The sequence below is a fragment of the Hesperophylax consimilis genome, chromosome 29, assembly GCF_061612785.1.
Source record: "Hesperophylax consimilis isolate HC1 chromosome 29, BYU_Hcon_1.0, whole genome shotgun sequence".
Taxonomy (NCBI): Eukaryota; Metazoa; Arthropoda; class Insecta; order Trichoptera; family Limnephilidae; genus Hesperophylax; species Hesperophylax consimilis.
Genome location: NC_142864.1, coordinates 20,638,889 through 20,666,728, shown reverse-complemented (window position 1 = coordinate 20,666,728; position 27,840 = coordinate 20,638,889). Strand labels below are relative to the sequence as shown.

The following is a 27,840-nucleotide window of genomic DNA, read 5'->3' as shown; positions in this document are numbered from 1 at the left end:
TTTCCTTAGCACATTTGGAGTAAAAAATGTTATGGGCACTTTGCTGTCCGGTACCATTTTTTTTTTCAATAAAAAACAAAAATTATAAAAAAATCCACACTCCGTCACTGTCATTGGCATTGTTTCTCGTGTTCAACAGCTGTTATTAGCAAGTGTGTCAAAAAGCGTGTTCGCTCTTTCATACACACTAAATAATAATAGCTAAAAATGAGACGAATGGTGCCATGCCATTTCGTTGTGATCGTAAAAGCGCGCTAATGTAGGTACGTACGTATATTATTCAAAGAAACTCGAATAAAATATTGCCAGGTGGGTTTTCAAACTTTGACAAAAGATAAAACAGTGGTGACATGTGGTGAAAATATGAATGGTAATTTTTTTATTAAAAAAAAATGTTACCGGAGAGCAAAGTGCCCATAACATTTTTTACTCCAAATGTGCTAAGGAATAGCTGGTTAAAGTTTGTCGGGTACGTGCCGATACACCCTGTATAAGCTGACACTATACAAGTTGTTATAGGCCCGGTAAATCGGTTGATTTAAAGCTTGGCTTGGATGGAATGTGAAGCTTAGCGCGGCTTAGAACATAATCCGTATATAGGTCGTAAGCCTACATATCAGCAATATCACACGTATTGTCTATGATTTTATTAGAGAGAATTACTTGATTTTCTATGCTGCGTGAATGGTATATCTGTGCTCCTACGGCATCGGGAAATCGAGATCTTCGAAATGCCAAATGTTTTAGGTGGGCTAATTTACGAGTTGACTTTTGGATAAAGTTCCCCTCTTCAATCGGCATTCTGCTATACTAATTTTAAATAGTATTTGTTTTGCTGTAGTGATTCATGAAATTGTGACAAACAAACCGCTGAAAACTCTGCCCTGACGTTGAAAACTTCCTCGTGTAATACCTTACTAGACTATTTGTCTATTCTATGATTGATAATCAATGAATAACATCAACATCCACCATCGCTCGATGAATGTTGTTATATACTGATAAAGTTTTGGAATTTACATATATTTCGTTGAGATTGGAGTACGTAATTACTTACGTAAACGTCATATTTGACATTTGTTACTGCTAGTCTAAAAAGGGAACTATTCTGTAGCTTACCAAGGCTTAAGCGGCCAAATGACACATATAGCGAGGATACGGACTGACTGATATACCGGGCCATAGCTGTTGTACAAACGAGTTCAATAATTGTACCTATATACAAAACTACAAAATAAGTACGTAAGGAACAGAGCAATGAGTAGTAACATTGTTAATCTTTATAATAATAAACATGAACACTTTGTTGTAAACCTTTATTACGTCAGATTGAACAGAACATAAATTAAAACAGCGATCAAAGATACGCACGAAGAGTATGAAATATATATATCGAAAGTTGTACAAATGAGTTTGATCAGTGTTTTATAGCAATATAATAACGTAGTTAAAGTAAGTTTTTACAGCAATATAATAACGTAGTTAAAGTAAGTGTTTTGTAGAAATATAACAACGTAGTGGAAGTAAGTTTTTATAGCAATATAATAACGTATGTAAAATAAGTGTTTGATAGCAATATTATAACGTAGTTATAGTAGGTGTTTTATAGCAATATAATAACGTAGTTAAAGTAAGTTTGTGAAAATTATTATAAAAATAAACATGAACGGTTTTCAATTAACAAATGTTAATTTTATATAGCAGGCCACGACAACCTGTCAAACGCAGTATATTTGTTAACAATACTGCCAATAATTATTTCGTTAACTTTCTAACTCAAAGGCCTCATACACTATGTGTCGTATTGTATCATGTTACTGCTGCCACTACCTAGCATTTACATATAAACTTTACATTTCTAATTTAAGTTTGTATAACTTAGGAGTAGGAATATTCTTATTTTTGTACAACAGGTTTATACCTACAAATAATTATTGTATGCATTTACTATTTACTTGCTGTTATAATATGTCAAATGGATATGGTTATATGTATTTTGACTATTACTTTTGTGAACTTACAATCTTCAGAATATTATTTTTTTTATGAACTATGTATGTAAAAGCCCAATGAGCGTATAAATAAAAAAATTAAAAAAAATGATGCTGTTGTTGAGAAATGCAATATTTTTTTATGTACATATATGATTGATATATTACAACCCGATATTTTTTATTTTATTATTATTTACTTATGTTAATTCCGCACATGAGTCTCGATTGCCTGAAGCCAGTGGGACTATAAACATGCCTAAAGACATTTCAAGTAATATTTCGATTCTGAGTGGTGATCTTTCACCAGGTCAATACTCATTTCAACACCATTTTTTCATTGATCAATTGAAAAACGTTAAATAAATAGGATAGCGATATCTAGAAATAAAATTCTGCAAATTTCATGAAGCCAGAACTCGCCGTTGTATTTTTTTTTCTCCTGATTAATACACACATATTCTCTGTTTTAATAAATCTAAATACTACAAGTTCAGGCCTACATTAAAAATGGCCAAATTTCTTCTTCTTCTTCAATGGCGCTACAGCCCATTTCGAGCCTTGGCCTCCTTTAACATGAGCCTCCACCGCCCTCTGTCCTCGGCCGTCGTCTTCCAATCTGCAACATGGAGTAGTCCTCTGGCATCTTTCCTGACATCGTCCTCCCATCTCAGCCTAGGTCTGCCCGCCTTTCGTTTGCATTCGGTGCACATGTCCGGCCCATCTTAGTCTTTGGAGCCGTAAATGAGTAGAGAGTCTGGGAGCTTGGTAGATGTCATATAGCTCCTTATTGTGGCGGATTCTCCATGCCTCTCCCTCTCGCACCGCTCCTAAGATTCTTCCAAGTACCTTTCTTTCGAAGGTGTCCAGCCGTTCCGCAGACTTTGCTGTCAGTGTTCCCGCCTCACATCCATAGGCCAAGACCGTTCTAATAATTGTTTTATACAGGGCCAAATTTAATAATTGCCGAAATTCTGTCATTTTAATATTTGGACATCCAACTGTGGCCACCCTGTTACACTAATAAACTAACTTATGGACACCCTAATTGATTTTAATAAGTACCATATACATAAACACGCGTCGTTAACTACTCGTATGTAAAATGTACATGCTTAGCCAATTAGCGTACTCGAGCGGTAGTAGTAGCGGTAGTCGGGACGATTGAAGTCGAACCGATACTGCCGGCTACCGCTGTATGTCCAGTCACCGTAGTGTGCACTCGCACTGTGCACTCATCTCGACCTGACTCTAGTGACTCTAGACTCTAGTCATCACTCGAGTGGACGATGACAGACTTGGTCCAATCGAAACCGACTCAAATTCATATAATATTACATATATTATCCATGTACATAAAAATCTAGACAATATTAATAAAATTGACCATAAACCCATCACGGGAAGCCACACCAGAAATGACCTTATGATCCCAACGAGCAATACGGCAAAGTATCAAAAGACACACACATACTTGGGACCTAAACTGTACAACAAAATCCCCCCTGAATTAAACATAAAAACTTGTAATATTTCATACATAGGCCTAATAATAACTAAATGGTTGATTGGACTGGGCAGAGGAGAATCTGAAAAAATGTTAAAAAACGTCACGTAATAAATAGACATAGACTAATCACACACTATCTTCCATTATTCTAATCATTGCTCATACACAATTGAAACATACACAACAGCTCAAGTTCGACTCTATCATAAGATTGTAACGATTAAACATCACAAATTAATACATTAATGAGATATATTATAGAAATAGACAAATCACACACTTACTTTCACATATTTTTTGTTTCCTTGGAACGGGCAATTTGCCTAGTTAGGAACCAATAATTTCGACCTGATAAGGTACAATAATCTATAATCACTAAAAATATTTTAATTATATCTTGTATCATATTGTACTGTGTGTAAATCTAAAGGAATAAATAAAATAAAATATATTAGGCTCCTCAGGCCTCTGTCAGATTGTCACAGAAAGAGGGAGTATTTTTGCTTTGCAATGAAATCCAAATAAATGGAATATTTCTGAAGGTATCCCACAACTAAAAAAGGCTTTTTAAAGGTGATCAAATACGCTTTCAAATGTCATTATCAAAAATATAATTTTTGATATATTAAAATTTTTAATGAAAACATAAAAAAATGCTTCCCTTTACGTTTTTTGTAACTAAAATAATTGCTAACGAAAAAATATATAAAACACACACATTTTATTAGACAAATGTATTACAAACGTTACACGTTACATAATTATTAAAAAATTATCCAGGATATCTTAGTTGAGGATAATATTGTTATTTCTGAATTTGAAATATGAGATCGAAAAAAGTTACCTAAAATAATTAGGACCCAATGGCCTAGTGGTTAGATGCGTTGTCCCGGTAAGACCGAGATCCTGGGTTCGATTCCCAATTGAAACAGTTAACCTTTTATTTTTCTGTGTCTTGTTCTGTTTCATGTTTCGTTTAGATGTATTGGTATTATCTTCTTCTTATGATATATTACATTGATGGGTATAACCCGTAGACCAAATGTATAACCTTTAAAAGTTATTAAAAGAATAATAATTAGAATTATTATTCTTTTATTTTTCCTTTAAAAGTTATTAAAAGAATAATAATTCTAATCAAAGTTGAAAATTTGATAGGCACCTGTAAACAACCTACTTTATTTTGTCGGAAAGGCTTTGTTAGTGCTACCCGCTTTCCCACTAGATGGCGTCGAGACATTTTATATCTACATTTGTTGGTGAAATATTTTGATTTGTCAAATATTATTATTTTTTTAATGATAAACTATTGTTTATAAGACAAGGTTTTTATGCATAGCACAAAGGATAACAAATTACTATAAGCAATAATTAGTCGCTTGAAATATTCATACAAAATAAAAGTATCTCTCGAGTAAAAATAAATGCCGCCAATTTGTATGAATATTTCAAATGACTAATTATTGCTTATAATAATTTGTTATCCTTTGTGCTAAGCATAAAAAACCTTGTCTTATAAACATTAGTTTATCATTAAAAAAAATAATGAAATAAGATTATGTGATTTACTGTCTTTTGTAAACGTCTGGGTCAACGCAACTATTTTAAACTCGCCATCAGAAAAGAAGATAAGATGCAGCCATTTTCATTATTTTGCCGGTTTGAATAAGCTTTGTTGGTTCTTTGTCTCTGGCACGGAAAACGGACACGGGACGGAGCGCCGCGCTGGCGAGGGGAGCGTTCCAACTAAACTCTCGTGCTCCCTCGGGTTGTCTCGCCGAGACCGCAGATGAAGACCTTTTGCTTGTAGAGTATTTCGGTCAGTAGAGTGTGGCAGTGTTCTGGATTCCTCAAATAGTTCTGTGTTTATCTTCCGAATCGTTTCTTTAGCAAAAACAGACCTGGATATTTCTTAATAATAAGAAGTAAACGAAAAAAGATATACATATTGGCTTATTTTATAGGAACCAAAACAAACATTCTGAAAACGAAATTCACGTTTTGCTTTGATGGTTTGGAAATGAACTATATTTACTTTGAAGCTTTTTAACGGTAAACGACGTACGTTATAATTTATAATCTATGCGTTCTCGGGAAGCGTTAATTTAATTATTTAACCCCTTCAGCGTTTGAGGGTCATATATGACCGGGCGTCCAAATTTTATTTAATTTTTAAGTATTTTTATCTTTTTTTATATCATTCGTAAGTACATCATTTTGACGTTAGAAATAGAAATTATAATTCTTTCCAGTTTACCTCAAATATTTATACTGCAACCATTAATAAAATCCAAAAATGGCCAAAATGAATAATTCATATTTCGCGCCGCTATCGTAACAATCGGTTTAATTTTAAAATGTATTTTTTTACTATACAAACGAGATAAAGGTATAAAAGTTCTCTCTATTTTTTTACTATGGGAGTAAGAATGTGGTTACCGTTAACATTTTTCACGTTTGATATTAAATTTTTATTATTTAGAAATAGTAATGTTTATTTTGAATGCGTACACCGGGAAGATAATCATATCTAGTTTCTAAAACAGTATTTGTTTTTACGGAAAAATAAGATGTATATATCGCATTTAAAATACACAGAAAACATTGCAAACTGAACAAATATGATGCTAGTACTGAAGGGTTAATTAAAATACACATTTTGCAAGTTATGCTTTTAAATATTAAGACGACTTATTTTTGTGCGCCCTATAAGTACATGCCCAATATGAATATGTGTAAATAGTTTTGTCCGTATAAAAACTCAATTCTTTCAGGGAATACATACAAATACAAAACTATACTAGATCCGTTAGCCTAGGCACAAAAAGCTGTAATAAGAGTGATGGATAAAAAAACCTTATATGTATCCATCGACACTCTTATTTTAGGAAACAAAATTATTAGACGTTAGACAGATGTATATACATGCACTCATAATGTAGGTACTATACGAACAATCCCAAGCTTCATAGTCTTGTAGATCACAGTTACACGACATTAAAGATCAGAACAAAAGATGATGGGACCAAAAATGAATACATCGTTTGGACAACGTTTCCATGTATTCCTGGCTCCTAAGGTGTATAATGGGTTCAAGCACCAATGCAGTAAGGTTAAAACAGACCCTCTTCAAAAGCTTTACAAACAAAATCGTATGGCTGATAGAAAGTGGCAGAACGAAATCGGAAAGCTTCCTGAATGAAACTATTTTCTGACTGAAGAAAGACCCTGAACCTGAAGGGTTAAGTGAAATAATTCCGACTTTATCCCTATTATCGTATATATATATTTAGTATTTTTGTTTTTGTATTACCATTTGTATGACGACATATGTATAACATTGGATTATTGTTTTTATATTTTCTTATTTTTTACCACCATAATACGGGCATTTGCCTATTATAGTTTGGGGTATTAAAAATAAATAAATATTGTATCTTTGATTCAATCTAATATTGTATTCGAACGCCTTTCTTGAAAATTATAAGCTGGTATACGGACAAAACTGTTTATTCATATTTAAATATAAATTGCTATAGATACAAAAGTATTTCGGTAGCAAAAAATCTCTCCAATAAAAACAATCATTAATTGTTTATTACCATTTTGTTTTAAAATAAGCTGCTGTCATTTGTATGGAGTATTTTCACTAGAATGGCCGCATACTTTATGATTATTGATTTAGCAAATTGGACCGCAAGAAATGATGTTAATTTGGTCGGCCGCAGGTTGGGCATCGCTGATGTGGATGGTTTAATAAGTCGAGGTTAATTGGATGCTGCGGGAGTTTAACCACTATAAATGTACATCTGTAAACACATAACTAGATACAGTTAACGGTTATTAATACTCGTGGCTAATGGGGCATGCCTTGGAGCCTTTTCCCATAGGTTACAGGTGAGCTCTCAGCGGCAGGCTCAGAACAGACATCTTATCTATTTCTACCGGTTTGAAAGAACACTTACGTCTAAACTTACCGTCAGCAATTTACATAAAGGTATTAAAAGACGATAAATGTTATTTGCCAATAATTCCCAATGTGCCCTAAACATCCACATAAATCAGCTCGTTAAAACACAAAAATAATAATCAAAACAGCCCACAGTAACAGTAACTATTAAAAAAAATCTTTTAGTACCTTACTGACCAACACATCTACAATCTACACTACAAGAACGAAAAATTCAAATCTACTGAATATCCATAAATTAAATACATCTTTTGGCCAGAAAAACCATAATTTCCATGCTACATAATCATATAATGACCTTCCAAATGATATTAAAAAGAACATGGAGATAAACAAGCTTAAAAACAACCTCAAAAACAACCTCAAAATATGGCAAAGCAAATATGAAAATGAGGAAATCATAAAGTAAATTATGAAGTAACACTAATGCATTATGCATTCAACAAACATGAAGATGTGGAAATAAATAAAAATATGAAGATGAGGAAATTAACAAACGTACGTAGTCAACAAACACGAAGATGGGGAAATCAACAAACGTACGTAGTCAACAAACATGAAGATGGGGAAATCAACAAACGTACGTAGTCAACAAACATGAAGATGGGGAACTCAACAAACGTACGTAGTCAACAAACATGAAGATGGGGAAATCAACAAACGTACGTAGTCAACAAACATGAAGATGGGGAAATTAACAAACGTACGTAGTCAACAAACACGAAGATGGGGAAATCAACAAACGTACGTAGTCAACAAACATGAAGATGGGGAAATCAACAAACGTACGTAGTCAACAAACATGAAGATGGGGAACTCAACAAACGTACGTAGTCAACAAACATGAAGATGGGGAAATCAATAAACGTACGTAGTCAACAAACATGAAGATGGGGAAATTAACAAACGTACGTAGTCAACAAACATGAAGATGGGGAAATCAACAAACGTACGTAGTCAACAAACATGAAGATGGGGAAATCAACAAACGTACGTAGTCAACAAACATGAAGATGTGGAAATAAATAAAAATATGAAGATGAGGAAATTAACAAACGTACGTAGTCAACAAACACGAAGATGGGGAAATCAACAAACGTACGTAGTCAACAAACATGAAGATGGGGAAATCAACAAACGTACGTAGTCAACAAACATGAAGATGGGGAACTCAACAAACGTACGTAGTCAACAAACATGAAGATGGGGAAATCAATAAACGTACGTAGTCAACAAACATGAAGATGGGGAAATTAACAAACGTACGTAGTCAACAAACATGAAGATGGGGAAATCAACAAACGTACGTAGTCAACAAACATGAAGATGGGGAACTCAACAAACGTACGTAGTCAATAAACATGAAGATGGGGAAATCAACAAACGTACCTAGTCAACAAACACTAAGATGGGGAAATCAACAAACGTACTTAGTCAACAAACATGAAGATGAGGAAATCAAAAAGAAACGTCTACGATTGTGCGGTAAATTTCGTTATCCGGACCACGTTAAAATGAGTTACGAATAATGAACACATGAAAATCCGTTTTTCATATTTTTCTCCCAGAACTAGGGATTTGACCGTAACAATAAGACACTCCACAAAGCATGCCCAAAGATATAGGCCTTGAGGGAAATTATTTTCATTATGGCCTCCTGTGTTGAGTAATCGTGAAATTAAATTGGTTTTTCTTTGAAGTTCGCCAATATCTTCTGTATTATTGTGGCAAGCAGCTAAATAGACTTGACTGAGAAATACGCTAGTTAGTCGATCCGGCGATATGTGCCACGATATTAATATATTATTCGTCTGGCGCCACCCGTCCTGCTTTCTGTCCAGCCCGGAATTAGCTCTGCATCCTCCCCTCCCTCTTCTCCTTGTCCTCTCCTGCTGCTCTCTCGACAAACACAATACGAAGTATTTCAAAAAAATAGTAGTATATCTGTGTGTAAGGATAGTCAGTGCCGTACAATTTTTTCTTTTAAAAATGACAACTCCTTCATTTGTACACGCCATTGCTTCGTACGAAATTTTATAGCATAGTAATGATCAGCAGAATCCATTTCTAGCCAAAAAAATACCCTTGAAAATTCAAGTCTCTATGTCTATGAAAGGCGATTTTCAGCCCACCGTGCGACGCGCACAATAATAATTGTTCAACCAATATGATGTTCTGTGGTCCTGTCGCTGAGAACTCCGTTGTAATCTCTCATTCTCCCGAATGCATTGTTTATTAGAAAGTTTGCCATCTTTGGGTATGCTGTGTGGAGGGTCTTTTTAGGGAAAGGGAGGAGTGGAAGTTCTGGGAAGGAAAAAATTATGAGGGGTGGGTCTCAAGAATCTAAGGGGTCAGTGTTTCCAGTAGTGACGGACGTACGTATCTATCCCTTCTACTGCCGTGTAAGGCGATGGGTCCAAAGGTCTCATTCAACCAGTCTCTCCCGATCCGACCCGCCACGCAGTAGCTGGACAAACGCATCCGCCGCCAAGACCTAGACAAACCTCACTCCACTCCATTAACAGGAATTCCTGCTAAGTCACCAAAACCTAAGTAAACCACTTGGGGTGACTTATTGCAGGGTGTTGGTTATCTAATAAATGTTTCCCGGGGTCGCGGTACCCATACCCGCCTCCATAATTGAAATAAATGGTTGGGAATAGCCTGGCTGTTTAGATTTAGTCTCTAAACACAGCTCAAGCCATTTTTAATTAACTTTAGATTCTGAACTGAAGTAATCCACGTAAGAAAGTGGGGGTGAAAGTGAGATGAAAAGGAAATGTTCAGAAATAAGAACTTTGTTTTTCAAATACTTATGAAACAATATTTTTACAAGAAGTGTTCACCTTCTCCACTTTCGCTACATAATCAAAGTATGCAATTTTGTAAATAATGTGGCCATCTTCTCCATTTTCGCTATGTAATCAGTATACCAATTCAATCTTACGCTAATATTACGCTACAAAACTTTTTAATTGTATGCCCACCACTCTGAAACTACTACTAATGGGAAATACATACACAAACATTAACAAAAAACTGATCACAGCCTGGATCAAAAAACAAGATATCCATTTTATACAAAACATATAACACCAAACCAAACATAATCATGGATGAATGTGTATGTATGTATGTATGTATGCTAGGGTGTCCCAGGACATAAGGAAGAATTTTTTTTTCATGAATTTAAATATGCATACCCTCTTATTTTATTCCATTTGATCTCAATAACTCATATAATAAATATTATTTTGATTAAACACCGGCAACCCGTGCCGACTTGATGCCAAACATAATGTAGTACAGAGTTAATATGGAAGGATTTTCAACTTTCATTTTTGTCGGATAAATAAAATTTAAAAATGCACAAATGTTCAATTATGTGTAGTATTTCATATTTAAAAATGGTTTATTGATTAAATTTTTTCTTCATAGTTTGTTTTTTACAGTCAGGATAAATCTTCCGGTGTTCCTGAACGCATCGTAACAAAAATTATTTTTGTTCCTCTTCGACCGTGAGATTAAGCCATGAAAATCTTGCATTAACTTAACAGTTCTTTCAGCTGTATCATTCACTACCCTCAGCGGCGACACCTTCTTTCTGACTTCTTGATACGAAGCATTATTTGACCACATCGTAGGTAATTCGTTAAGAAAACTGGCATCTGTTTTCAGACGATCAAACAAATACTTGCTCTTGACTGAAATGAAGTCGTAAATATTTTTCTCTGAAACAAAAGTCACTAAATTATGATATGAACAAAAACCTCAATACAAAACATAATTTAAACTACTTAATAAACTTACCATACAATTTACCATCAAGATCTTCCTTCGATGGGATGTAACGTTTGTCATGGGTTGATAAATTATTTTTTTTGATATTTCGAGCATTTTTATTTTAGTTGTTTGATCCACAGCGTCGTCAAACAGCTATAAAATAGATCCTTCATCGGTCAAATACCATAACTGCTTACTGAACAGAAATAAAGCTGCCATTGAGATGTTTTCATCAATTTTTTCTTAAGCCTTCATCGATTTCAAAAAGCACAAGTCCTGGTAAGGTGCTTTAACTACTATAATACATTGTAGCCATGGCTTGACATAGGATGTTACTATGAACAGGCAAACGTCTAAAAGTGCCGCCTTATCCTTACCGGTAATTTTAAATTGCACACAAATTAATGATATTTTCAAGGAATAAAGCGCCTTTGCCATCCATCGAGCACCTGGAGGCCGAATCTTAAATTTTCTCTGTATCTCCTCCTAAAACTATCACACTGAGCTCTAAAAACTCTCAATAGTCATCTCAAAGTATTTTTGTTGTCAGTGCAGTACGGTAAAAGTCAAGCAAATCATCGATTTCGGAAGCGGTTAGGTGAAATGTGAGATTTTCTCTGTAGCACTGAATTTTATCGGGATCAACATTTTTACAGTTATCTCGAAACTTTTTGAAGAGTGGTATGTCAGGGCTTGTAGTCACTTGACTGATTTTTACTCCAAACACAGCTTTTAATACCAACTATGGCTATATTTGGTATATATTGACAGTTAAATTCACTTTCCGGATATTGTAGAATAAAACTTCAAGAACTTGTCCATTAGATGGCAGTTTAGAACCCGATATTTGGTGTTTTACGACTCCTATTAAAAATTCTCTCTTTTTAGAAGTGCGTAAATCTAAAAACATCTTGCCTGAACGAGTGATTTTCGTTTACTAACAAAATAGCAAGTTACTACAAGCTCATCAACACGTTTGCTCGCTGGCGTCTTAATGTACAAGTACTGACATCTTTCGATGCAAGTCGGCACGGGTTACAGTTGTCCAAAGTAAACGAAATTTTTTTTATAAGTGTTTTGTCATTATTAAAACAAAATTAGAGGGTATGCGTTCAAAAATAACAACTTTAATTTTTTTGGGACACCCTAATGTATGCATGTGCTTACTTATATGTGTGTATGCATGTGTATTTATGTATGTATATATGTGCATATAAATAAATATTTTTTTCCTTTTTCTTTAGATAACAATGCACAATATCCATTTAAAAAAAAAAAAAATTAAAATCCCAACTTACACTTATATAAAATTTTTTAACCAATACACATAAATACATGTACCATTTAATCATAACCACGTAAACACCTCAGCACAGGTTCTCCCAGTGAGGTGTTCACGAAACATATAACATTACCCACCACAGTGTCACCTACTCAAACCTACCTCACACCCAGCATAAAACACCATATTAACAACAGTTCTAAATTTATGTATTATATACAAATGTAAATATTTGGTAGACACTGTAATGTATGTATAGAAATAAATAAATAAAATAAAATCTTATGCATCTACTCTACCATTTCTTTCTCGACTACCGCGGAAAGCACACATTTTATTAATTTATTTTCTTATTTTTCTCCAGATAAAGATATCAGACTACATCATCAGAAAATCGAAGATTAGTAAGGACCCGCCGTTTACTCCAAAAAGCGGAGGTAATTACAAATGCACAATGTATTAACATAATATAAGTCATATTAAAAATTAAAATAGAATTCTACAATGAATCAACACTTCTTGTTTTTCATGAACATTCTGACCTCCTGCTTTGGACGTTCACTAATAGTATAATAGATAATATTGACAAACGGGTTGCAGTCTTTAGAGCGCTAACTGTAAATATCGGTAGAATAAGGGAAAGCTGTCCTTATTCTACCAGTATTTCAATGGAAGATGCTCAGGAACTTACGCCATTGTTCTGCATAGTCGGGAAACAACACAAACGCGCGCCCAATATTATTTGTACAAGGTTGACAAGGTTGCTAGGCTGTGGAACGATTTTCTGGCCTCTGTGTTTCCTCCCTCCTTCAACATGGGTCTCCCCAAGACTCACGCTCACTCCTTTCTCTCCTCAAAAAACACATCTGCCCTGATGATGGACACTGCAATGCTGTCCGAAACGTTGGCTAAAGAAGGAGTTAGCGCAACACGGCATAACACCCCAAAAACAAATAACAAAAAAATCCTCACAGAGCATCCACAAATACGACATTCGCTCTGAGGGAAATTATTTTCCTCTGGGCCTCTTGTGTGGAGTTTATATTTAAAAAAAGTGTTATTTTATAAGCAATAATTATTAGCCTGAAACACTCATCCACATTGAAAAATCTCCTAATAAAAGATACATGACGCCAACGGGACACAACTAAGCAATAATTATAATTATTGCTTATAAAATAATTGTTACCCTTTGTGCTATGCATAAAAAATCTTGTCTTAGACATTAGTTTACCAAAAAAATAATAATTAAAATTTGACAAGTTCTAGTATCTTCACCAAAAAATGTAGACAATTTGTCTCGACGCCATCTAGTGAGAGAGTTAGCACTTACAATGCCTTTCTCATATAAAATAAAGTTGGTTGTTTCAGGTGAAAAAAAATGTAGCAAGCAGTAATTGTTGAATGAAACACTAGTATATATTGAATTATTTCGCGGATAAGAGATAAGCCGCCATAGCTCAGTGGTCAGAGCTGTCGACCGGAAATCGAAAGGATCACGGGTTCAAGTCCCGTTGGCGTCATGTATCTTTTATCAGGAGATTTTTCAATGTGGATGAGTGTTTCAGGCTAATAATTATTGCTTGTAAAATAATTGTTACCCTTTGTGCTATGCATAAAAAATCTTGTCTTAAACATTAGTTTACCAAAAAAATAATAAAAATATATGTGTTTAATTTAAAAAAACTTTGGACTGATTTGCCCACAGACATAAGAATATATAGACTACAAATTAAAGGTGAGGGGTAAAATCAACTGTTGAAGAACGAAGGGGGGTAAAGCTGACTGTGATTCGTCAATAAATCAATCTGACAGGATATAGGCATCTCGCATTATAATATCACTATTTAGTTCTTAAAAGTTAAATCTGCTTTTCAATGAATAGACATTTTTACATGGGAGCGCAAATTACTCGCGTACCCGACAAACTTTAACCAGCTTTTCCTTAGCACATTTGGAGTAAAAAATGTTTTGGGCACTTTGCTGTCCGGTTACATTTTTTTTCAATTAAAAACAAAAAATTATAAAAAAATCCACACTCCGTCACTGTCATTGGCATTGTTTCTCGTGTTCAACAGCTGTTATTAGCAAGTGTGTCAAAAAGCGTCTTCGCTCTTTCATACACACTAAATAATAATAGTTAAAAATGAGACGAATGGTGCCATGCCATTTCGTTGTGATTGTAAAAGCGCGCCAATATAGGTACGTACACAGACATAGGAATTAATAGACGAGAAGCTAATGGCGGGGGGTAAAATCAACTGTTGAAGAACGAAGGGAGTAAGGCTGACTGTGATTCGTCAATAAATCAATCTGACAGTAAATAGGCATCTCGCATTATAATATCACCATTTAGTTCTTAAAAGTAAAATCTGCTTTTGAATGAATAGACATTTCTACATGGGAGCGCAAATTACTCGCCACGTTATGAACTAATTTGCGAAGTCCAAATTCGGCAAAGTAAGGCAGCTTCTATTTTCAGAGTCGTAGTTAGTTTCAGAGTATTTAGTTAAGACACTTTTACAAATGTCTCATAATTTACTTACCCCAGTAAACAACGATGAGCACACTTGAGAATCGCTACATTGAGATGTGATAGTATATGTTTCTAAAACTGATCCATATAATACGGTGTGAATAAGCTTAAAATAAAGTAAAATAATGCTTACTTATGGAATGTAATACGACAATTGGGTTTATTCTCTTTTTCACATCTATTTTTACAAGTTTTCATGTGGCTAGTAATTTGCGCTACCATGTAAAAATGTCTATTGATTCAAAAGCAGATTTTACTTTTAAGAACTAAATGGTGATATTATAATGCGAGATGCCTATATACTGTCAGATTGATTTATTGACGAATCACAGTCAGCTTTATCCCCTTCGTTCTTCAACAGTTGATTTTACCCCTCATCTTTAATTTCTAGTCTAATTTCTAGTCTTGTCGAAATAATACAAGAGACAATGTACAATAACAATGTACGAGACGATTTATGAATGTGAATGAGGCAAGGAGTGTTTGCCAAGACCGAGTTGTTTGGCGGTCCGTCCTCTCTGCCTACCTCTGCGGAGAAACGGCGTGATGGTTAATTTGTTAGTTATCATGGTGGTTATATTGACATTATGTTTCGATCCAAATACACATTATGTCCCATATTAAATGTTTAAATAATACGAGCATAATATTTGTGTTAATGTTTTCGTTCCGTTTCCTTTGAAGTTTACACGAGCGTGCAAATGGCAACGAGTGAAATGTATTATTGTAAAATTTAGCACGCTGTCGATGCCAAGTGGATGTTTTGACCGGAGTCAACTACAAACCGGTTTCTAAAAACCTCGTGAACTCCCACGTGTTTAGCTTTTTAGTTTTGTTTGTTACGTTCACTGTGAAACTGGTGATAAGCGTCTTATGTAAAACTAAATGCAGTATTTTTGCAAACCGGTTTAAATTGGCGATGTTACCAGCTAGCGTATGCGTATGTTTACATGATGTTCAAAACTAGAAGCATAATCGTGAAACTGGTACATCACATTTGTAGACTATTGTGTGTTAGATATAACTTTTTATTTAAGATTTTCATGTAAATGAAGTCCGAAATGGGAATTTTTGTGATCAAATTTGAAAAAAAATGGTCGCTAGTTAATATCAACTGTTTAATATCATTAAAAGACTTGATTTTGAAAGAAATGCTTAGATCGATAAATAAAGTGTTTTTGTAGTGATTTGTTTTTGTTTTCTCCTTCTTTAGCCAACGTTTCGGACAGCATTGCAGTGTCCATCAACAGGGCGATGGCCGTGAAAATCTCAAATCAAGTGTTTTTGAGTTATCTGTGATGTAGATTCATCACTTTCCCGTTTGTACCAATCGTTTCCGCATATCGTGTATGAATACAATGTTTAAAAAGTTGTTAGCAAAATGTAATAAATAGTTTCCGAGTGTGGAAAAGTTACTTGAAATGGTTTTTAGCTATCTTTAGTGACTATCTGAATTACCAGGTACTTCCCAACCTTTCTCTTTATTGTTAGCGGCTCGATTCCAAACGTTACACGACATGGTTCCTCGCCTTAAACGCCAAAATTTGGACACTCCATTAGCGGTATAATTGATCGCTTGACACTCGACTGACTCTAACGCCGAAAGTGATCGATTGATTGACAGGCAGACAGACAGACAGACAGTTGGACAGCCCGCAGCCCGCCGAGCTAAACGTCGAATCCACGCCGGTCGATTTTCAACAATAACATTATTATCTAAAAATATACTGATGGGATGATCATATCAAGTAACTGTTTAGATTACTAAACAAATAATGTACCCTAGAATGTTATCTTTGCCTGGTGAAGAAAACGGATGTCGCCGTAAGATCGCTCCTGTCTGTAGGTACTGTATAAAGGTAGGGGAGCTATTTCGCCACTCGGTTGGGCAGCGTTGTGAGGGGAAGGGATTTATTACTGCGGGTCTTGAAGATGTCCGGATTATATGAAGGAGGAAAAACAGATGCCGGTAGCTCGTTCCACATACGAGCCGACTTTTCCCCCTTCTCGTGAAGCCAACATTTTTTTGTTTATTTTTTGTTCATTTGTATTTGTTTATTATTTGTGTTTTTTACAATAAATATACAATGTTTACAAGTCATACTGTTTTAATTTATACTACACTTCCATTAAAAGCATTTGCTTGTGGATGGAAGAGAAAAAATAATATAACTAGGTTACAAAGTAAAAAAAAATACAAAATTAAAATCCATACAAATTATTGCATTTGGAAGGAAGAAAAAATAAATATTATGGAGGATAAATAGAGTACAGTAGGATAATTTGTGAGATTTTCAAGTGAAAATTTCCATCATCAACTGTGAACGTGTGTTCCTCTCGTGTTCGTCGAGTTGTAACAATGTACCGAGATCAATGTTGCTAGCTCCTTAGAGTTGGCTAAGTTAAAATACTTGTAGAACAGACACAAACATGCGTCTGTACATTAGAGATGTCTGTTAACATTGGATTGTCAATCAGACGGACCGCCCTCCTTTGCACAGAATCGAGTAGGTTTATCTAGTATTGTGGGGCTCCAGCCCAGAGGTGGCTTTCAAATTCAATTATTTGGTGTACTTTCTATTTATATGGGGTTATCAGCTGGTCAATATTGAAGAATACGTTAGCCCTAGCATATACCCTAATGTAATCTTTCTGAAAACTGAAGTCGCCAGTTTGCATGTGACTTTTCGACTCCTGAGCCCCAGACAGGTCCGTTGAAATTGATTGTCTGCTCAAGAAATAACTTCTCTATTTGAAAGATTCTCTATTGATTAAAATTTCTTACTAGTATTCAAAATATACTTTTTTGTTTCTTCTGTAATGTTGCTAAAATGGAAGGAGGTTAAAAAATTGCTAAATTAAGATAATGATTATTAAATGAATTATATTTTAATTATTTTCCAGTATAATAAATTGTGATGCATGATACTTGAAGACACTATTATTTATTAATCATTGAAGACAATATTAGAGGCTCTGAAACGAAAATTTGAAACAGAAAAATCAGAAAAGGATTTATCACGTCTAGGAATTGAACCCAGACCCTCAGCCTTGCCTGGACTTTGCTGTCAATAGATGTCGCACATTAAAAATAAAAATTGATGTATCTAGATTTATTTAGTTCCGTTCAAGAAAATTAAGATAATGTAAGTAGTTCTTAGTCGAAGTATGAAACAGTTAAATATGACCGAAGGGGAAAGGGTCGAATTAGCTCAGTGGTAGAGCAATGTTCCGCCAATCCTGAGATTTTGGGTTCAACTCCTAGATCTTCTTTCTGCTTTTTTTTTATAAATTTTCGCTTGAGAGTCGCTAATTTTGTATTCGATGTTTAATTATTACAATTTTATAATAATAATAATATTTGGATTACTTGTATAGCTCCGTTTTTGTGCAAAATCACCTCAAGGGCGCTGAACAAATTTATAATACATTTCTACAGTGATCTATGTTATTACCGACTATTTATGGAGATAATATACAGTACAATACTTACTGGTAGGTTACTTGAGATTAACACTTAATTAACATTAACTAATTGTTTATTAGCGAAATTTAGATACAGGATTTAGGACATAATTGGATATAACTGGACTTTCTCTCAGGAATGGTATATTTAATTTAAAGGTATGACAGCTGGTTTTACTCATTAACTTATTCCAAAACTAGTCATTATTATTTATTATCATTACGATAATTTATCCCTGGTGCAGATAAAACCTGTAAAGTGCGACAGAAAATGTTAAAAATCGCTTGTGATTTATTACAAAATTATCGAAATACAATAAAATCTTTATTTATTCTTTCAAATCATAAACTTTAGGTGTTTAATGTATCGAATCTTTCAACGAATAAAAATTTAAATGAAGCTTGTTTGGAACTAGAAATGTAATCTGTTTAAATGACTATACATCGATGGTATCATGAACCTGCACATTGGACAATGTTGGCAAATCGTATCATATGATTTGTAATCGGAAAACGTGCCCCAACAGCGCATATTTTTAGTAAACCTACAAATTAACTTAAAGTTCTTGTTCTGGGTATCTAGCACGAAGATCGCTAGCGTACAAACAACAGTTCACGTCGAATAAATTCATTGAACTTGCTGTTTGTTTGTTGGTGAGCTGATGCTTGGATCGATAAAACATTTATCGATCGACCGTGCTACAAATCCTGATTTTATTAATTGAATAAGCATACGTACAATTTTCGTGAAGATTTTCTGCACCATGCTAAAAATGATGTATTTTAACAAATTTGAGCGATAATTAGTCGCTTGAAATATTCATACAAATTGAAAAAATCTCCCGAGTAAAAAAAAATGCCGCTGACTGAAGTCGAAGGAATATTTCAGGTGACTAATTATTGCTTATAATAATTTGTTAACCTTTGTCCTGTGTATAAAAAAAATTGTCTTATAAACATTAGTTTATCATTAAAAATATAATTATGTGTTCTCCCTGTTCACTCGAGCGATTTTTAAGTTTGCAAAAACGTTTTTAGCGATCGCTTGTCATAATGCGCCATTTTTATATACAGGGTGTATCGGCACGTACCCGACAAACTTTAACCAGCTATTCCTTGGCACATTTGGAGTAAAAAATGTTATGGGCACTTTGCTGTCTGGTAACATTTTTTTTAATAAAAAATTTACTATTCATATTTTCACCACATGTCACCAATGTTTTATCCTTTGTCAAAGTTTGAAAACCCGTCTGGCAATATTTTGTTCGAGTTTCGTTGAATAATGTACGTACGTACCTACGTTGGCGCGCTTTTACAAGCACAACGAAATGGCACGGCACCATTCGTCTCATCGTCGAAAGAGCGAGGACACTTTTTGACACACTTGCTAATAACAGCTGTTGAACACGAGACACAATTCAAATGACAGTGACGGAGTGTGGATTTTTTTATTTATTTTTTGTTTTTAATGGAAAAAAAATGTTACCGGACAGCAAAGCGCCCATAACATTTTTACTCCAAATGTGCTAAGGAATAGCTGGTTAAAGTTTGTCGGGTACTTGCCGATACACCCTGTATAATAATAATAACATGACATTTATATAGCGCAGTTTAGTGTCATTTCACTTCAAGTGCGATTTACTATAGCAAACTTAAAAACGGTAATTTAGTATTAGTTGGACATGTTCTTAAAATTATTCCTACAGTGTGCCTTACCCAATACCGATCGAATATTATAACACTAAATATACTGTTTATACAAAGTGATTACAAAACTTAGAATAACAATAACAGCAGGACAGGACAAAACAAGAATATTAAAACTAAAAACATAATATAAAAAAACAAAAACATATTACGTACCTAATACCCACAGTGTGCACGCCTAAAAATCGCTCCGCAAATAATATTCAAAATTAATAGTTTATACATCGAATTTAATAAAAAAGACATTGATAATCGCATAACTGTGTAACAGTAGTGAACTTCTTTACTTTATTTAAATAATAACGGCATCTTTATATACATTTTTAAGTGATTTTAAAATCTGTGAAGTGAGCTTGTACAGTGTTGTTGCCTGTAATAACCACTCAAAATCAGAATACCTAACATTTCTAAGCTCACAGCACTAATATAACAGTATAATCGCAGGTCCCGCTATATCGGTGGTGGCTAAGCGGTTTAGAGCGGCAAACGTCACTTGCTTCAAGCGCAGTCCCAAGGGAACAGAGTTCGCTCCCTCCCGTAACCTAACGGCTTTTTGAAGTGAAACTTCTTTACCCGCGTCATGCAATTTCGAGTACCGGAGTAAAACCAACTCATGACCGAAACGAAAATGCGGGACCGATTAAAGTTCATTTGATCTAGTCAAAGTTTTGAAGTAAAATATAAATGCTTCTTAGCTCATCTCGACAACTGGCGTTGGTGGTGTAATGGTCAGCGTAGTTGCTTTCCAAGCAGTTGATCCGAGTTCGATTCTCGGCCATCGCACATAATTTTTTTGTTTTTAACGCCTTTTTTTTTTTCAATGGTTGACCATAATATCAATCCACTAAGTAATATTTTAGGCCTGTAGCATACTTGAAAAGTTAAAGAATGATATAAAATTTTTTATGATGTTAACGATAAAAAAATAAAAAAAAACATAAAATTACCATAAAAAATGGGCCAACGGCACGCGGTGTTCCCAAGCGGTCACCCATCCAAGTACTGACCGCGCCCAATGTTGCTTAACTTCGGTGATCGGACGAGAACCGGTGTGTTCAACATGGTATGGTCGTTGGCAAACGCTAAACAATATTAATTTCTATTCTACCTGCCAATAAATATATGAAAATTAGTATAAAAAAGCCCTAATAATACTGAAAACATTAGCAAGGTGTGTGCGACGTTGATAAAAATAATCATTACATACGCGCTTGAAAAAGATCGTAATTACATCCATAACTTTGCAGGAATTTTTTTTTTCAATGGTTGACCATAATATCAATCCACTAAGTAATATTTTAGGCCTGTAGCATACTTGAAAAGTTAAAGAATTTTATGATATTATTAATGATAGTAACGATAAAAAAATAAAAAAAAACATGAAATTACCATAAAAAATGGGCCAACGGCACGCGGTGTTCCCAAGCGGTCACCCATCCAAGTACTGACCGCGCCCAATGTTGCTTAACTTCGGTGATCGGACGAGAACCGGTGTGTTCAACATGGTATGGTCGTTGGCAAACGCTAAACAATATTAATTTCTACTCTACCTGCCAATAAATATATGAAAATTAGTATAAAAAAGCCCTAATAATACTGAAAACATTAGCAAGGTGTGTGCGACGTTGATAAAAATAATCATTACATACGCGCTTGAAAAAGATCGTAATTACATCCATAACTTTGCAGGAATTTTTTTTTTCAATGGTTGACCATAATATCAATCCACTAAGTAATATTTTAGGCCTGTAGCATACTTGAAAAGTTAAAGAATTTTATGATATTATTAATGATAGTAACGATAAAAAAATAAAAAAAAACATGAAATTACCATAAAAAATGGGCCAACGGCACGCGGTGTTCCCAAGCGGTCACCCATCCAAGTACTGACCGCGCCCAATGTTGCTTAACTTCGGTGATCGGACGAGAACCGGTGTGTTCAACATGGTATGGTCGTTGGCAAACGCTAAACAATATTAATTTCTACTCTACCTGCCAATAAATATATGAAAATTAGTATAAAAAAGCCCTAATAATAAGAGAGAAGAATACTAGAAGTTTCACTTCTGTCTTGCGTAGGCTTGACACACCCACTTTTTTTTTATTTTAAAATAAGTCGATTTTAGTACACCAACCTTCTACATAAATTACAACGCCATCTAGGTGCAATACGCCAAAAACACATTAAGATGAACAGGCAAAAGAAAACCACAAAAAAGGCGCCATCTAGCGATTCGGAAGAAGACTATCACACTAACAAAATGATGAAATTTATGGAAAAAAAATTTGAGGACTTATCAGAACAGTTAATGAAATCTTTTAACGAACAACTGAAAAATGAACTCAGAGAACTTAAAAAGTCTGTGGAATTCTGTTGTAATAAAATTGACGAATACGAAGAAAAAAATAAAATCAAAGATAATTTAATTAAACAATTACAATCAGATAATAAGGAAATCAAAATGCAATTGAACAAAATGGAACAATTTCAAAAACAAAATAATATTGAAATACAAGGTGTTCCTTTCAAAGAGAATGAAAACTTACCTAAAATAGTTCACAATATATTAGAAACAATAAAATGCGAAACTGAATTACCTAAAATAACAAACACATATAGAATTAAAAACAGAAACCCATTAAGTAAAAATCCAGGGATAGTAGTTTCTTTTCAAAACAAAGAAAGTAAGGACAATATTATAACCCAGAAAAGAAAATATGGTACTTTGTACCCAAAAAATATAAATTTTTCTGAAGATTATAAAAACATTGTTTACATTAATGAACAATTGTCACAAAATAATAAACACCTCCTATTCCTGGCGAAATCATCAAGACTAGGCTACAAGTTTATCTGGGCAAAAAATGGTAACATAATGATGAGAAAAGATGAATTAGCCCCAATCATCCACATAAGGCAGCCGGAAGACATTCCCTCCGAATAAACAAACAAGTGACCATAATACATGTATAAATACTTCATCATTGTTCAAAATGTCTGATGAAAATTTTTTGCATGAAAACTTTATATGTAAAAACACAAGTGAACTAAATAATCATTTTAAAAATGTTAATTTTTCAGTTCTAAATATGAACATACGGAGTTTAAGAAAGCACTTTGATGAACTCTGTGTCCTAATCGAAAGTCTAGATTTTTCTCCTAGTATTATTATATTAACAGAGACACAGATGAAAGAGGTAATACCCTATAACCTGCCAGGATATATAACCATTTCATCTAAATGCAAACATACTGGACACGATGGAGTCACGGTATTTATGAATAATTGTCTCATGAAAACTGCTTTCGAGATTTTAGATTTTAAAACAGCAAATGCTATTAAATTAACATTTAACCATAACAATTATAATTATCTGCTAATAGCTATCTATAGATCACCTTCACTAAATGAAACTCTCTTCAATAACGAACTTAATTCGCTTTTAAAAATGACTAACAGAAATAACTTCAACTTCGCAATATTAACCGGTGATATCAATATAAATATAAATGAAAATAACAAAAGAACAAACTGTATAAATGAGTACTTAGATTGTTTGTCGTGTGCTGGATATCAGTCTTACATAAACTCACCAACTAGAGAAAATTTGAATAACTCCACGACTCTAGATCACATATTTGTTAAATCACACAAACACTTAAAAACAACATCTTCAACTCTAATAACAAACATTACTGATCATTACCCAACATTTTACGGACACAACATCTTAACTGCAAATTCAAAAGAAAATTCTGAAACAGTTGAAAAAAATAATATTAATTACCTCACATTAAATAATCTACTTCTTTTGGAAAATTGGGATCAAATTCTATCAATTTCAAACCCATATTCAGCATTAGAATCGTTTTATAAAACTCTCCAAGAATATATTTCAAAAAGTACAAATAAAATTGTTATATCTAAGAGAAAATATAAAAAAATTAAACCTTGGATAACTGTAGGAATAATAGTCTCCATTAAACAAAGAGATAAACTATATAGAGAGATGCTAAATTATCAAAGAGCCTGTCAAAAAAACAATGTCAGAACAATGTCCTTCATGAAAACAAAATATTTACTGTATAGAAATTTACTAAATAGGTTAATAAGAAGTTGTAAAAAAAAATACTATGGTGAACAAATTGATAATGCAAATAATGATACCAAAAAAACGTGGAATATTATTAACGAAATAACGAATAAAAAAAGAATAGCATCAACTGAGGTTAAGGAGATTAAAATAAATAACAATATTATAACTGACAAATCTGACATTGCAAATAACTTTAACAACTTCTTCACAAATGTCGTAGACCAAGTACTTGAATCATCCAGTAAGATTGCTAATACAGCGCCCGTTGACTCGTCTCTGCTTTTGGTACCAACAAACAATTCAATTAACTCATTAGATTATTTTACACCTATCACAACTAATGAAATTGAAAAACATATTGACAGCCTAAAACCAACAAATTCTTCAGGAATTGATAATTTATCAGGTAATACACTAAAAAAAATAAAACAATATATTTTAACTCCTTTGCAACATATTTATAATATATCCCTAAAAGAAGGGTATTTCCCAGAACAATTTAAAATCTCCACTATAATACCAGTTCACAAATCGGGTGACACGCACATATTAGAAAATTACAGACCTATCTCCTTAGTTTCAAACCTTTCAAAAATATTTGAAAAATGTATCAAAAATAGAGTTATGAAATACCTAGAACAAAACAATATTCTGTCCGAAAATCAATATGGCTTCAGAAGTAAATTAAGCACTGAAGATGCAATATTCGATCTGACAAAAAATTTATACACATCTGTTGATCAAAATAAAAAAAGTCTAGCTATATTTTTAGACTTAAGAAAAGCGTTTGATACTGTAAATCACAATCTACTCATAAAGAAAATTAATCAAATAGGTTTCAAAAAAGATGCACTAAAAATTCTCACTCACTATCTCAAAGACAGATTACAAAAAACAAAAATAGGGAACTTTTATAGCACAGAAACAGTGATAAAAAATGGAGTACCACAGGGGACTGTGCTTGGCCCAATTCTGTTTCTAATATATATTAATGATTTATGTAATGTTGTAATCCCTGGTAAAATTGTATCTTACGCTGATGATACAGCAATAATAGTAAATGGAAAATCCTGGCCTGAAACTTTTTTAAATGCAACAAAATGTATTTCATATGTCTTATCATGGCTAACTTGTAATAGACTTTTCTTAAACTATAGTAAAACATTTTACCTAACTTTTTATAAAAACAGTAAAAACAAACCCCCCAATAACCTTAAAATTAGACTACATAATGCTAACTGTAATAAAGTAACATGCACCTCTTGCTTTGAAATTGGAAAAATTGAAAAGATCAAATATTTGGGTATATATATTGACACAAATTTAAACTGGCAACCACAAATTAATAACACCGTTTCTAAATTAAGATATCTGACGTACATATTTTATAGACTTAAGGAAGTACTCAATGTTGACAAATTGAAAATGATTTATTTTTCTCTAGTGCAATCCTCAATTATGTACGGTATATTAGGATGGGGTGGCGCACTAGATACATTTATAAAACCACTACAAATAGTACAAAATCATATTATCAAGGTTATATATAATAAAAAGAGGACATTTTCGACTGATCAATTGTACAAAGAATCTCAACTATTCAATCTCCGTAAACTATTTTTACTTCAAAGCCTGAAATACGTCATGAAAAACCAAAATAAATTTCAAAAATATGAACCCAAAATCAACTTTAGAAGAAATCATGTATTTTATACCCCACAAACCAATACCAAACTAATGCAAACTCACAGTAGCTTTATTGGACCTCGCACTTTTAATCTACTACCAAAAAAAATTCAAGTAACAACTAAACTAGCGCAATACCAAAAAGAATTAAAGTTGTGGCTGTACAATGCAAATGTTGAAGCATTATTCATTTAATTTTTACTTTTTTCTATTTTGTTTCTGTATAGTCATTATTATTTTATTTTGTGTTCTTTTAATTCATATATATTATCTTACAATCTTTATTTTTACTTTGATTTATTTTTAATATGCTCCTCTTGCACAATCTTTTAGAATAACTTTAATTATAATCCTACCGTTTTTCTTTATTATGCTTACTGTTTTCTATTTTATTTTTACTGTTATATATTTTTAGGTACAAAAATCTGATGTATTAAATTATATTACCCACGTACAGGCTGCGCCTTAGTGGGTTCCCTTTCATATTATTAAAAAACTTGTATTGTGAAATATGTAAATTGGGAAAAAATAAAGGAAATAAAAAAAAAAAATATATATATATAAAACAGGAGGCAGTTTATGTTCAGAAATGAGAATCTTCTGAGCAGACATTTTAAAAGGTAGAATAAGGAGGCAACCGACATCTAACAATTACCGGAAGTTTTAGAATATGGCTTATCATAAAATATCTAAAAGAAGTTAAGATTTATGAATGGTAAGATTTTTTAAATAATTTTGTTTTTAAAGCCCGTTTAAATTCAGCCAAATTCTGGAGATTAGTAAGAGCTGATGGAAGTCTATTCCATATGAGCGGGCCTGTTACACGAAAAGTAAGAGCTGATGGAAGTCTATTCCATATGAGCGGGCCTGTTACACGAAAAGTAAGAGCTGATGGAAGTCTATTCCATATGAGCGGGCCTGTTACACGAAAAGTAAGAGCTGATGGAAGTCTATTCCATATGAGCGGGCCTGTTACACGAAAAGAACGAAAACCTAAAAATATGGGATAGACGGTGAAATTTATTGGCTTTAAACCACAGTAAGCAGTTCAAATGTTTCCATATTAATATTTTAAGGAATGATATTCATTATATAATATGGTAAATGTTTACATATGCAATCAATCGCTCGAATGGGTATTTTACCATATATAAGTATGATTAAATATTACCTATAATAAATGGGTCATTTCTTACACAGAACTTGGACTCTTCCCAGAACAATACAATGTCTTAATTTATTCAGAAATATGACTTAATTGCGGTCAGGTACGTGAGTTAACGATATTACCATTACATGCATCATCGTCATATGTACCTAATTATATTAGAATTATTAATTCAACTAGTTTCCACTTAACAAATTATTAACGATAAGGAGAAGGTCTACGCAGAGTCCATTGGCCATGCCCCACGGAGAAAAATGAGTATTGCAAATTTATTAAAAATCTGTTCAAATTATTAGTAATCCGGTTAAAAACGTTTTTAAGGCCGTTTCCTGATAAACTTTTAATAAATTCATTAAATATCGTAACACGTGTTCATGCACCTGCCTTGATAATATAAAATGACGGAACGCGGATATATTCTGATTTTTATGAATACTTCTTTTTACATTAACCCACACAGAAGCGCCCGGAGGAAAATAATTTCCCTCTTAGCCTATATCATCTTAGGGGATGCTGCGTGGGGGGGTTATCCGACATCGTGATAATACATTTGAATTTTACTTAAAGTTCATTAGGAAACCTAATATCGTTATCATTTTATACATCTGCCAACGTTTAGCTATCGTTTTACACATCTGCCCTGA

At 33.5% G+C, this 27,840-nt stretch overlaps 1 protein-coding gene and 3 non-coding genes across 6 annotated transcripts in view; 1 reads left to right on the top strand and 3 right to left on the bottom strand.

The window, feature by feature from the left end:
• Positions 1-27,840, top strand: part of LOC149409971 (uncharacterized) — a 107,408-nt gene that overhangs the window by 11,398 nt on the left and 68,170 nt on the right. For 2 of the 3 annotated variants that reach the window (XM_089649313.1, XM_089649305.1), the window contains exon 2: positions 12,901-12,973. The exons of the other annotated variant lie outside the window; for it this stretch is intronic. The gene's annotated coding sequence lies outside the window, so the exon portion shown is untranslated. The remainder of the gene's footprint in view (positions 1-12,900; positions 12,974-27,840) is intronic. 3 annotated transcript variants of the gene reach the window in all.
• On the bottom strand, positions 21,203-21,321 carry LOC149409974 (5S ribosomal RNA). The gene has a single exon (XR_016305114.1). It is a non-coding gene; the product is annotated as a 5S ribosomal RNA (ribosomal RNA).
• LOC149409973 (5S ribosomal RNA) lies at positions 21,645-21,763 on the bottom strand. Its single transcript, XR_016305113.1, has one exon. It is a non-coding gene; the product is annotated as a 5S ribosomal RNA (ribosomal RNA).
• On the bottom strand, positions 22,087-22,205 carry LOC149409972 (5S ribosomal RNA). The gene has a single exon (XR_016305112.1). It is a non-coding gene; the product is annotated as a 5S ribosomal RNA (ribosomal RNA).